Source organism: Notolabrus celidotus, chromosome 23 (genome assembly GCF_009762535.1).
Source record: "Notolabrus celidotus isolate fNotCel1 chromosome 23, fNotCel1.pri, whole genome shotgun sequence".
NCBI classification, from domain to species: domain Eukaryota; kingdom Metazoa; phylum Chordata; class Actinopteri; order Labriformes; family Labridae; genus Notolabrus; species Notolabrus celidotus.
In genome coordinates this window covers 3,849,245-3,863,201 of record NC_048294.1, presented here as the reverse complement: position 1 = coordinate 3,863,201, position 13,957 = coordinate 3,849,245, and the positions used below count along the sequence as shown (strand labels likewise).

The 13,957-nt window shown below is 42.8% G+C and overlaps 1 protein-coding gene across 2 annotated transcripts in view; it reads left to right on the top strand.

Moving 5' to 3' along the window:
• The window catches only part of arhgap36 (Rho GTPase activating protein 36), an 85,184-nt gene that overhangs the window by 20,298 nt on the left and 50,929 nt on the right, over positions 1-13,957 (top strand). The window contains exon 1 of one of the 2 annotated variants that reach the window (XM_034676494.1): positions 11,349-11,466. The exons of the other annotated variant lie outside the window; for it this stretch is intronic. The gene's annotated coding sequence lies outside the window, so the exon portion shown is untranslated. Of the gene's footprint in view, positions 1-11,348; positions 11,467-13,957 lie in introns of those variants that run through there. 2 annotated transcript variants of the gene reach the window in all.

Genomic DNA, 13,957 nt, shown 5'->3' with positions numbered 1-13,957 from the left:
TCTCCATTTCTCTCTAGCCCTCTCTCTCTTTCTCTTTATCCCTCTATCCCCCCCCCTCTCTCTCTCTCTCTCTCTCTCTCTCTCTCTCTTTATCTCCCTCTATATCTGTTCCTCTCTCTCTCTTCATCTCACTCTCTCTTTATCCCTCTCTCTAACTCGGTCCCAGCAGATGTGTGTCTAACATGAGTCTGGTCCTGCTGGAGGTTTCTGCCTGTTAAAGGAAGTTTGTCCTTGCCACTGTAACTTGCTAAATGTTGCAAAGTGCTCTGCTCATGGTGGATTAAGATGAGATCAGACTGAGTCCTGTCTGTAAGATGGGCCTGGATCTGAGCCGGTCTTGATGTTGGGTCTTTGTTAATAATAGAACATAGAGGATGGTCTCCCACCCCCCTCTCTCCATTTCTCTCTAGCCCTCTCTCTCTTTCTCTTTATCCCTCTATCCCCCCCTCTCTCTCTCTCTCTCTCTCTCTCTCTCTCTCTCTTTATCTCCCTCTATATCTGTTCCTCTCTCTCTCTTCATCTCACTCTCTCTTTATCCCTCTCTCCAACTCGGTCCCAGCAGATGTGTGTCTAACATGAGTCTGGTCCTGCTGGAGGTTTCTGCCTGTTAAAGGAAGTTTGTCCTTGCCACTGTAACTTGCTAAATGCTGCAAAGTGCTGACTCTCAGTACAATTTAAGACTCAAACTGTGCTCTCCTGTGTTGAAGAGTTTCAGGTTTTAGGCTGTGTAGTGTTGTGTTGTTGGGGAAAATGTCTCATCTATAACTGCATGTGGTAAGCTGCCTGTAAAAAGCCCAATTTCTTCAATGGTTCTCAAGAACAACCCATCTTAAGTGTAACAACGACTGTAAACAAATGCTTCAAGACTCCAACAGTGTAAAGATTTTGACAGACTCTATTTTTTAGCATCTTTTGGACCTTATAATTGCTTTCTTTGAATCCTGAGTGTTATCCAACAACAAAGGCTGACGTAATCTTAGTCTGAACCTTCATATAACTTCCTGTGTGTACTCACAGCCACAGAGTAAGAGCGGAGGATGTTTTGAGGAGGGTGGAAGCTGTCAGAGAGTGATGGAGCTGATGGCCGTGATGATGGGTGTGGATGTGAACGTCCTGTTTAGAGAAGAGAGAGAGAGAGAGAGAGAGAGAGAGAGAGAGAGAGAGAAAGACTTGTTATCGATATCCTCGCTGGAATCTTGTTTCCTCTGTTGGCGTCGGCATTTCCTCTTTGCTTTTCCCAAAGTCCTCTGGGAGACAAGCAGGGGGACCGAGAGACACCAGGAGATGATGGGAGGGAGGACAGGAACATTTCATACAGTCAAAGATGTTGAATGAGTGTTTTCAGGGTCATGTTTTAACATTTTGAGAAGATACAAAGAAGAGAAAGACAGCTCAGTTGGATTGTTTTAGCTTGAGGCTTTAGAGGCTCAAGAGAATCTTCTTCACTGTGACTCAGAAAGTCCCTGCTGTGTCTGGCCTACATTTGAAGTCTTGTCCCTGACTACCTCATGATGTTTTGTCCAGTATACGCAACTTCTTATCTCTGTTTGGCCTCCTTTAACTCTTGAGAAAGTACGACTGTCTGTCTTTGGTGCCACGGTGATGGTATCAAGTGTTACCAATATTTTGCAGTATTTTGATGGTATGTAAGTCTATTGCTGTAAGATTGCTGATGTAAACATTGAATTGAATACAAGTAAAAAAAAGCCAAAGTAGGCATCCAAACAACAGCAGAAAACAGACGTACCTCCTTCTAAACTCCACTTTTTCAACCAAATATGGTCACTACGAGGTCAAATAATGCCAATATAGGGGCATTTCGACCGGAGGGACTTTACCCCTGAACTACGTGCGTTTAGACAGGTGGAACTAGGGTCTAAATTTAGTTCAGGGGTAGATACTCTCTCCCCTGAAAAGCCCCTGCTAGGGGGGTAGTACTTTTCAAAAGCCCCGGGGCTTTTGGGGGGCGGGGCCTGCAATGCTGAACGTGTCTGATTGGTAGATTAACCGCAGTGTTCTTATTCTGCCCGCCGTCCACAATAACATCACACACATCTTTGATTCACTTGATTTCTCTTTCTTTCATTAGTTTTTATTTGTTCTATCTTTTTTGTATGTGTGTGTACTTTTCAAAAGAAGAAGCTGTGATTCTCTTGATTTAGCAGCTTGTAACAGTAGTCTTCTCTCAGCCCACCGTGAATGCGTCTCTCCCGGTGTTCCGTTTTTAAAAGTGACCCTGTAAACTGGAGACCTTCAACTGAACGTGTCAGTGTTTGTGGAGTTTACACAGCTGTTGAAACACAGAGGGAGTTTTAAGATTCAATATTCTCATCAGATAAGTATTTAATGACTGTCTGAAGACGTTTCTGAGGGATGCATCCAGCTGAAAGTTGGCAGTTAACAGGGTCGCGGTTTAAACCAAAACACTGGCCGATCTCTGCCACAGCTTTTTGAGTTAAAAAAGATTTTAAAACCGTGTTGAAGCGTCTTTGCTTTGGCCTGATTTGCACAATCTAATGCAGACAACAATGGGGGCACAGGAACCTTTTAGTTCAGGGTAAAGTAGTTCTGGGGGCTACAAGACCCCAGAACTCTTGGTTGAAATGCACCTTAAGGCAACAGACAAAATGCCAGTGGCTCTATTTATGTCTTAATTAGAAGTCTATGGTTTAATCACAATAAAAGCAACGCTCCAGTCTGTAAGGAAACATCGCTGACTGTGATGCAACGCCACAGTTCCACTAAAAAAAAAGAGTGGAAACAATTCACAGTGAGTTGTTTTTAAGTGTTGAAAGGGAAGTGATAAATCAAACACCACAACGTCTGCACATGACTCATCCCGGGGGCTGAACTCCACAACCTGAGCCCATCGCTCCATAAACCCGCAGACGTACACGCTTCTCATTACAGAAACAGGAGTATGTGTAATTACTTTGACCCTCTAACAGGCACTTCTCAGGTTACTCCGGCTCCTGACCCGTGCAGACGCAGACTGTTATTGTTGAACACACTCACATGGATATATATAGAAGCAAAACACACCTGGGGGCGGTTGTAAATGTGGCGTTAAGTTACCTGCATTGAGGGTTGGGGATCGTTTTTCCATGCTGCTACGTGACTGAGCATTCAGCCAAGTACTGTGATGCACGATCAAGCGCTTAAAAAGCACATTCAGTGAGCGTGGAGATCCAGCAGCTCTTAGCTTTGTTTCATGATTTTGGCCACATATTGCTGATCTTCTTGGGCCTTGAAAAATATCTTTGGTAATCAATCAAAAGCTCAAAGTGCACTAATAATCGGAGGACTCTGTCAGCATGTTTTTTCAGCCCTCAGACAAAACCAGGGAGGTCTCAGAGTTCTTATCTGTCGATATTCAGGAGGAGTATAAAGACGCTTTGAGATAAGGAGTTATTGGCCTCTCAGCCACAGTCCATAGGGGTGATTTGATGTCACAAGACTGCCTTTACTAGGAACACGGAAGAGACAGGGCGATATCAGATATCTAAGATAGGTTTGAGGAAATGTGATGTCACTGTCGAGCAGTTTGAAAAGTGCACCTCGCTAACACAATGGTCAATTAGCTGGAAAGGAGTTGTTGCATCAGCAGAGTAGGCGAAACAAAAGTTAGCATCAAACTCAGCTTCAGTGGACTTTGACTCAAAGTTTGAGCCTTTAAGGACAAAGGAAGACAGAATGAGATTTTTAGAGCAAATTTATGTTTCCCTACACAAAATGTATTTCTTCTGGCTAGCTTTATTGCTGCTAGCTAGCTTAGTAAGAATCTAAATTTTAAAGTTTTATCCATCATGTGGGAACATATGGCTGTGGGAACAAAGGGCTGTGGGAACATAGGGCTGTGGGAACACAGGGCTGTGGGAACAAAGGGCTGTGGGAACATAGGGTTGTGGGAACAAAGGGCAGTGGGAACATAGGGCTGTGGGAACATAGGGCTGTGGGAACATAGGGCTGTGGGAACATAGGATTGTTGGAACAAAGGGCTGTGGGAACATAGAGATGTAGGAACGTATGGCTGTGGGAACATAGGGATGTGGGAACATAGGGCTGTGGGAAAATAGAGATGTAGGAACTTAGGGCTGTGGGAACATAGAGCTGTGGGAACATGGGGCTGTGGGAACGTACGGCTGTGGGAACATAGGGCTGTGTGAACATAGGGCTGTGGGAACATAGAGATGTAGGAACTTAGGGCTGGGGGAACATAGGGCTGTGGGAACATAGAGATGTAGGAACTTAGGGCTGTGGGAACATAGAGCTGTGGGAACATGGGGCTGTGGGAACATACGGCTGTGGGAACATAGGGCTGTGGGAACATAGAGATGTAGGAACTTAGGGCTGTGGGAACATAGGGCTGTGGGAACATAGGGCTGTGGGAACGTAGGGCTGTGGGAACATAGGGCTGTGGGAACATATGGCTGTGGGAACAAAGGGCTGTGGGAACATATGGCTGTGGGAACACATGGCTGTGGGAACATAGGGCTGTGGGAACATAGGGCTGTGGGAACATAGGGCTGTGGGAACATATGGCTGTGGGAACATAGGGCTGTGGGAACATAGGGCTGTGGGAACATAGGGCTGTGGGAACATAGGGCTGTGGTAACATAGGGCTGTGGTAACATAGGGCTGTGGGAACATAGGGCTGTGGTAACATAGGGCTGTGGGAACATAGGGCTGTGGGAACAGGTCTGTGGGAACATAGGGCTGAGGGAACATAGGGCTGTGGGAACATAGGGCTGTGGGAACATGGGGCTGTGGGAACGTAGGGCTGTGGGAACATAGTGCTGTGGGAATATATGGCTGTGGGAACATAGGGCTGTGGGAACATAGGGCTGTGGGAACAAACATAAATAATATGCTAGCTAGCTTGTTAACCTCCAGATAGTTAGCTCACCACCTGGGTAGCATGCTAGTGTACTCAAATTGTTTGTTTGTACTCGTTCTCTCTGAAAGCACTTAGGCCTTCTTGTCATGTTACATTAACACTCAACTGTTGTTTTCTTGGCAACAAAACACTGCGATCATGTTGCAGTTCGAGTGTAAAACTGTGTGATACAGATGGAAAAACAAACCAGAAGTGAAAAAGGAATCAGGTTGATTTTTATTTCCCAACAGCAGAGCAGAAACACTCCTCATACCAACGGTGAACACCTCTTCTCATGTTTCTTATCTATCAATCAGGATTTCACAACACGTCGGAGCCAGCATGGGAAGGGTTTCTGTGGAATGATGAGGAGATACAGAGGGTACGATCGCTGAGAGGAGCACAGCTGAATGATTTCAGATTTAAGTGGGTGTGCTGGCTCATTTCAGGCTGGAGGTGAAGCAGAAACACACGATTACAGAGTGTGTTCTCAAACTAATTCCCCAAACTTTCAGGCTCAAATCTTTAAAATACTTTACTTTTAGTATATCGTGCGTCTCCACGGTGGAACGTTGAGCAAACACAGAGCATCACTCAGATCAGGCAGTTCATGTAGAGGTGGTAATGATGGCTATAATTCTCCACCTGAGCACCCATGGTCATATCTTCAGCTCGTGTTAGAGGTCTTTAAAATGAAGAATGATACGTATCGTTTGAAATGTTCGCCCTGTTTCCCACTCTGCCCAAACAAACAAACATTCACTGTCCAACCTGAGAAAGCGTGTTGAGCTACGTAACATTTGTTTCATTGCAGAGCAATATTTCAAACTAGGTTGTCTGTGCTTGGAGTAACTTAGTGTCTGTTTTTATTCCATGTTTTTTTGAGATTTCAAGTAATGTTTTCTAGATCAGGGGTTCCCAAACTTTTCATCCTGCGACCCCCAAAATACAAGTGCCAATACTCGCAACCCCTACTGTCCTTCAAAGTGTTTTAATGTGGCTTCATCTAGATGGTCTGAAGAAAATGAACCTACTATATGAGAATGTCATATAGGTATCTTTTTGCCAGATGACTATCATAGAGTCATCTGGAAAAAAGAAAGGCAGAAAACTCATCACATTTTCTATTTTCAAGGTTTTATTTCAAGGTTAGCTACTTTTTTTTATATATATATTTTTTTACCGTAATGGGTTAAATTTAGTATTTTAGATAACTTAAAAAAAAACATTCTAGAAGACATCTCACGACCCCCCATTTGTGTCTTGCGACCCCCCAGGGGGTCCTGACCAGTGGCGGAGCCAGGGGAGCCCTGTAGCCACCCTGAAATTCTTAAACATGATTGGCTGTTTGCCATGTCAGAGTCTTTACTTATATTCAAATCAGCTATTTTGTTTGAGCGAGCTGCAGAGACAGTAGTTTCTGTGGATTTGAAAATTATTTTTGTTGATGCTTTGACTTTAGACAATCATCTTCATTTTGAGTCCTTAAAGAGTTCAGCACATTTAAATGTTGACACTCTGTTGAGTTATATTTTTAATGTTAATGTTAGACATCTACAAAAATGTAACATTAGTTAAATTATTTTATAAAAAGAAGTTAAAGTAGATGTGATTATTGGTGGTAACCCTCCCAGGTTTGGGGTAAGCCCCTAATGTTTTCCATGCCTGGCCAACCCTTCAACAGTCAGTGCCCCAGTTTGGCCACCCAGGTCAAAACTGTGTGGCTCCGCCACTGGTCCTGACCCCCACTTTGGGAACCCCTTGTTCTAGATAAATATAATGTAACAGAATGTACTCCTATGTAATCTTGACTGTACTCATGCTTTGTGAAAATACAAGATTTTGAGATTTTTTAAGAAGTTCTTTGAATACTTAAGTAGTATTTTCACTCAAGTAATAATTTGACAGAAAAACTCTCACTTGTAGTGGAGTAATGTTTGACCTGGAGGATCTGTAGTTTGACTTAAGAAATGAAGCTGTGTACTTTGTCCACCACTGGAAATATACTGGCACATTCATGATGAGAGTTGTTGTTCTTCATTACTTATAAAAATCACATTTTGGAGGCTTAATTCAGAATAGAAGAGCACCAAAAACTTAATTTCCAAGAATCACCTTTGTGTTTGACTGAATGATTTTCACTTGTAGTACCGAGCTGAGCCTGTAGGTGGCGGCGTAGTCACTGAAATTCAACATGCCGCTCTGACATGGACATCCTGCTTCATCAGTGTGTGTGCTGCCTGTTAATCATCCATCCTGTTTTTATAAGCAGACACTCAAAGTCAGCATACGCGTTTTAGGACATGAGACACACACACACAGCCGTACAACTCCATCCGTGACCTTTGACCTGGAAATGTATGTCGGCGTTACGGGAAGTAGGGGAGGAAGATCAAAGTGGATGATGGGGGGGGGGGGGGGGGGGGGGGGGGGGACACCGGAAGATGACACAGGGATACAGAGTGACCGGCACATGATATCTATGAGATCAATGCTACGGGACAGAGCAGGGGTCAAAGGTCAAGACTATTTGTACTGTAATAAGCAGATTTTATGATGTCAGAGGAAGATGACTGGAGACGGTTCCTGTCGTTAATTTAAGAGGACAAGTTTTATAAAAAGTGACAGAACTTTATAGCGCTTCAAATGCAAACTACTTAAAATGCAGACTTCTGTTTATTCTATTCTTTTAATCCAATTATTGATGCAATGATCTGTTCATCCCCAAAGATTCCTGCGTTTCTAAACCCCCTGAATTCTTTCTGGTCTTCGTTTGTTTGTGTTTAGTCTTCACCGCTGGCCACTGTCGTGTCTATTTGTAATGTTTCCTCTTTTACAAACACTGTGTAGTCTCTTTTAACTTGTTTACATCTCCTCATTCCCCCCTTTGACTTTATAAGATAATCAGGGCGACGACCTCTGACCTCTGCCGGGGGTTGACCCGGGAGTCAAAGGGTCGCCGTGTGATCTGTTTTAGCTGCTGATGTTTTTGCCCCACAGCTGGAGTGCTGACAGATGTTTCCCAGGCTTGTTTCCACACATGTGCACGTACTTTTACACCGAACACACACACATGCACACACGCACATGCACAGCTGTAGAGAAGCAGGAATTTTTCTGCAGGATTTTGTCAATTTATTGATTTATTGAGCAGCTTAGCATTCCTCAAATTGTGATAATAATCCTCTGAATACGACGCAGCCTGAAGTAAACAAGTACGCAGATGGTTGAAAATTACAGCACCGAGCAGCTGTAGACTGCATATCACATTTTCATTACAAGACAGACTTCTAGAGGTCATACGGTTTCTACTTTAGTAGAAAGAATCAGATGTTTTACCTAAAAACAACAAAACGTCAGATTTCTGGCTCAGCGAGATTTGATGCCTGAAGACTACATCTCCCATGATCCTTTGCTCTTTTTTCAACAACCTCAAACAATGTCTTTTGGTATCACTTGAAAGAGAAACTCTGTACAAGCTTGGACTGACGTAAATTTGAGACCTAAGGACTTTTAATTTAAAGGTACAGATCAAAACGCTCCCTTGCTCACCCCTTTTTGTCTGTGAAATAACGGTGGCCTTTGAGGACAAAAAGCTCTTCTCAATTTTTCCAGATTTTACCACCACATTCATCTATCAATACAAGGTCTTATGCACGCAACACTCACTCACTACATACAAAAACTTGCACGTTACTAGTTTGTCCGTTCTGTACTACGGTAGAAACATGGCAATGCAAGATGGCAGCCTCCATGGAAGGAGACTCGCTCCTATCTCCTAGATATAAAAGTCTCATTCTAAGTTAACAAAAACAACACAATTGTTATATTCAGGTGATTATACACTCACTTAAACATACTCATGAATATTATATATAGCAATAGACTGTATAAATAACGGACGTAGTATCCGTGGCGTGGTGTTTTGAAGCCAATCGGCGGCGGCGGCGGCCATATTGCTGCTGTCGAGCGATTGTGACGTAAAGAGGCGAGCTTTGAGCCTCCTAGCTAACAGCTACAGTGTTCCCGCCTGTCAATCAAGTCAGCTGCGCCTCTCATAATGGAAAACTTAATATCTTTATATCTTCAATATTGCCGCATTATGAAAAAATTCCCCTCCTTACAGTGTGTGCCGATCGAGAAATGAGCTATCCAGACTACACTCGTTTTTTTGAACCAGGCTGTAAACATGTTTATTTCTGCTGTAAAGATCGGCTTCTTTGAATGGGTGTGTATGTGGTGCCTGGTGCTTCTGCAGCCAGCCTCAAGTGGACACTCGATGAACTGCAGTTTTTAGCACTTCCGCATTTGCTTCATATTTCAAGACCGGAGGTTGTCGCTTGTATATAACTCAGCTGCCCGGTTACTCACCCACTCCCGCTCCAGAGCTCACATCACACCCATCCTTCAGCACCTCCACTGGCTCCCCATACAGCACTGAATCCACTTCAAGATCCTGCTCAACACCTATAAAGCCTTCAATAACCTCGTCCTGTCCCATATCACCAAGACCAAGCACCACACCTTGGGGGGGCAGAGCCTTTGCCATCACTGCCCTAACTCTCTTAAACCCTAAATTCAAAACCTACCTCTTCAAAAATGCCCCTTGAGCCCCTTGAGATGCAACATCTCATTTTCGGGGGGGTCCCAATTTTTTGAACAATTCCATTTCTACCAAGTCTGTTCTGGTTAATGCCGCTAAAAGCTAAACAGTGTACCTTTAAATAGGTTTTGCATTCTTTATTTGTTTGTTTATGAGTTTATTTTGGGCGTTTTTGTGACAGAAGAGTCTCTTAAATTTTACTTTAAGCCAACATATTTTTGCCAAACCAGTTTTGTAGGGAACTCTATTAACCCACTGGATGAAAACACATATTTCCTCCAGCTGGGACCAAAGTATAAAACCTCCTTACACCAAAACAATAAAAACTTAGCAATATGGACTATATTAAGGGCTTGCAGAGAAGAGGAGGTTTAAAGTGTATCAGAAGTGAGAGCTCTTACAGCTCATGCAGTAAACTTGAACCTGGTGACCTCACAGAGAGGATGGATCTGGATTTGATGGGATGGATTTAACATTTTTTGAGCGATTTACTGGATATAAATTCAGATTTAAGCTCAGAGAGGAGAGATCAGGCTGATTTTGGTATCATGTTGAGCTCAGAAGAGAGGAACCGTCAGTTTATATAACAGCTGGTGATGAGAAGAGGAGGAAAAGAGCAACATGTTTCCTCTCTTTTCTGTCATCCTTTCTTTTCTTATAATTTAACATATTGTCTCCTCTTATAGTTCAGTTTTCTGTCCTCTTCCTCTTCACCTTTTCCCCTCTCAGCCTCTCTCTCTCTCTCTCTCTCTCTCTCTCTCTCTCTCTCTCTCTCTCTCTCTCTCTCTCTCTGTCCTTTTTATAGAGCTTTAACCCGGGTTTTAATCCTCCTTCCTCTCACACTCTCTCTCCCTCATTACCTCTCGTTCCCTTTGGCTTTATCACCTCCTTTCCTTAATTCTACCACCGCTATTCCCTCTTTCTCTCCCTCCTGATCTGTTCTTTTCCTTCCCTCCTTGTCATCTTCTCCCTGATCTTTACTCATCTTCCTCTTCAACTTGCCTTTCTTTCCTCATTAGCTTCCTACCTCCTTACCTCTATTTCTACCATTCTTTCCCTCTTTTCCTTCCATCCTTTCCTTTAACGTATCTTCTAAACCTCCAGCTTTGCATTTGTATCATTCTCTGCTTCCTTACTTTACCCTTTGCCCGTTTCAACACAATTTCTTACTTCCTTGTTTCCTTCCCTACATCCTAATTTATCTCCTAGACCTCGCCCTCCATTTGCCCCTTTCCTGTTGTCTCTCCTTCTTGTACCTCAGTCTTTGTACCTCCTTCTCTCTCTCGTCTTTTTCCTTTCCTGGTCCCTTCTTTTTCTCCTTTCTCTGGAGAAGCACCCGTTCATCTATCTAAACTTCGTAGCTCGCCATTCCCCACATTAGCTTCTTTTCTTGCTCCTTCTTTCCTTCCCTACACTTTCTTCTCCTCTGTTTCACTTCATTCTTCTCTCCTTCATCTCTCTTTTCTTGCCCATTTTCCCTCTCATTACCTTTTGTCTCCTTTTACCTTCCTCGCCTCCTTTTCTCAATCACTCTCCCCTTCTAACCTTCCCTAATATCTCCTCATCTGCCTCTTTCCCCCCCTTTTAAATTTTCCATCCCTTCCTTCCATCCCTCTTCCCTTACTTTCCTACTCGTCCTTCCTCTGTTTCCTCCTGTCCCACTCCCCCTTCCTTCCTCCCCCCTCTCTCTCTTGTGTGTTTATATTCTCAGCTCTTAAAAGTGAAGTCAGCATGCCGCGCTCCTCCTCCCCTCCCTCCTCCTCTTCTCTTAATCTAACTCGCTCCTCAGCCCTCCCTCCCTCCCTCCCTCCCTCCCTCCCTCCCTCCCTCCCTGCTTCTTTAACCTCTGAGCTGCAGATTGTCTGATTCAGCTCAGATGAGTGTGTGAGAGAGTGTGTGTCTGAACAATCTCTGGATAACAGGCGCCAAGAGCTCTAACCGGGGACCTAAAGAGGGGATTCTAATTCACAGTGACGCCCCGATACAGGTACTCATGGTGCGTTTGAGTGTGTGTGTGTGTGTGTGTGTGTATGCATGTGTGTGAGAGTAAAGTGCGCTTTGATATCTGAAAGTTAACTCATGAAAGACTGTGTGTTTGTGGACGTCTGTTTCTTCTGTTGTGTGGACACACAGTGTTTACACACCTGCATTGTGTGGACTCTGTTCTTATGAGGACTTCAAGCAGGTTTTAAGACAAGAAGTCAGAGAGTTAAAGGCAAAGACTTGGTTTAAAGTTATGTTTCAGTTAATTTAAGGCTGAATTAAGTGCAGGGGAATGAATGCATGTCATTGGAAGTGATGGAGACACAATGTTGAGTGCTGCTGTAGAGCTACGGACCAGCTTTCAGGGGTTTTTAAGACTTTGTTGCAGAGAATACTTCAATTACTTAGTATAAATGATGCAAAATCTCCATTTCGGCTTCAACTTTGGGAAGAAATCTACAAATACATAAAAAAAAACAGATATCAAGGTATGCACCAAAGTTGAAATGGAGAGCTACATTTCTGCAGGAAGGTCAAGCTCAAAAATCTGACAGTATATACACTACCAGTCAAAAGTTTGGACACACCTTCTCATTCAATGGTTTTGTATTTATTTTACTTATTTTCAACATTGTAGATTAATACTGAAGACATCAAAACTATGAAATAATCTGGTTTTTCCATAATCTGGATTACAACAGTAGTCAAATAGGGCTATCCATTGTGTACTAACTCTACCTCTGAACAACTCAACTGATGGTCTCAAACACATTAAGAAGGCAAGTCATTCTACAAATGAACTCTTGACAAGGCTCATGTTAATTAGAAACCATTCCAGGAGACCACTTCATGAAGCAGACTGAGAGAATACCGAGAGTGTGCAAAGCTGTCATGAAGGAAAAAGGGGGCTACTTTACAGAATCTAAAATATAAAACATATTCTGCTTTGTTTAACACTTTTTTGTGATTTAAATAATTCCATATATGTTCTTTCATAGTTTTGATGTCTTCAGTATTTATCTACAGTGTTTACAATAATTAAAATAAATACAAACCCTTGAATGAGAAGGTGTTTCCAAACTTTGTCTGTTTGTCTCTTTAGTAAATTTATAAAAAGTCTTATTTTATGCATACGACTTCTTCAACTCTCAGAAATACGACAGATGAACGCTCAGAGACTCCTGCTGGTCGTGTTTGAAAAACTTGTCTTAGGGTACAAAGTGGTTCAGACTCTTTGGTCAGTGGACTGCAGTGAGTTAGATCCAAGGGGCAACCCCCGGCTTTAAAATATGAAGCCCAAGCTGGAGTGTTATAAACTGCAGTTCCTCAAGTGTCCACTAGAGGGTGGCTGCAGAAACAACGTAAACCACATACACACCCATTCAAAGAAGACGATCTTTACAGCAGAAATAATAAACATGTTTACAGCCTGGTTCAAAAAACTGTTTAGGTCTGAATAGCTCATTTCTCTATCGGCACACACTGTATGGGGGGTGAATTTTTTTTATAACTCTGTATTTTCGAAGATATTTAACTTATGAGTTTTGCCCAAATAAGGGCATAGCTGACTTGATTGACAGGTGGGAACACTGTAGCTGTTAGCGAAAGGCTAAAGGCCCGCCTCTTTACCTCACACTCACTCGACAGAAGTTAGGTTGAGTTCAGCATTTCCAATATGGCTCCCGCCAACAATTGGCTTCTAAACAGTGCTTCAGGAACAGATGGATGACATCACGGATACTGCGTCCATTAATTATACAGTCTATGGTTAGATCATGTGCGGCTTGCTACAATTATTTTTGTTCTTTGTTACAGTCAGCAGCAGCAACCTCCAGTCTTAAAATATGAAGCCCATGCATAACATTTGTATATATCTAAATTTGTATTCTATCTTTATTTATTGTACTTATTTTATTTAACTAATTGAATCTTCTTATTGACTGTACTTATGTCTGGGTTGCTGCAACAACTGAATTTTCCCCCGGGGATCAATAAAGTAATATCTTATCTTATCTTAGAAGTGCTAAAACTGGGAACCTGGTGGCCTAGCGGTCTAAGCGCTTCCCATATACAGAGGCTATAGTCCTCGTCGCAGAGGTCGCTGGTTCGACTCCTGTCCTTGACCATTTGCTGCATGTCTTTCCCAGCTCTCTACTCCCCACATTTCCTGTCTCTCTTCAGCTGTCCTATAAATAAAAAAAGAAGTGTCAAAAACTGTAGTTCCTCAAGTGTCCACTTGAGGCTGGCCCCAAAAGCACCAGAAGCCACATACACACCCATTCAAAAGAGACGATTTTTACAGCAATAATAAACATGTTAACAGCCTGGTTTTAAATTATTGAAGTTGGAATAGCTCATTTCTCTGTCCGTACAAACTGTACAGAGGGTGAATGTTTTTATAATGCATTAGTTTTGAAGATACTAAGGTTGCAAGTTTGGTATAAATAGGGGTGATTTGACTGACAGGCGGGCACACTGTAGCTGTTGGCGAGGAG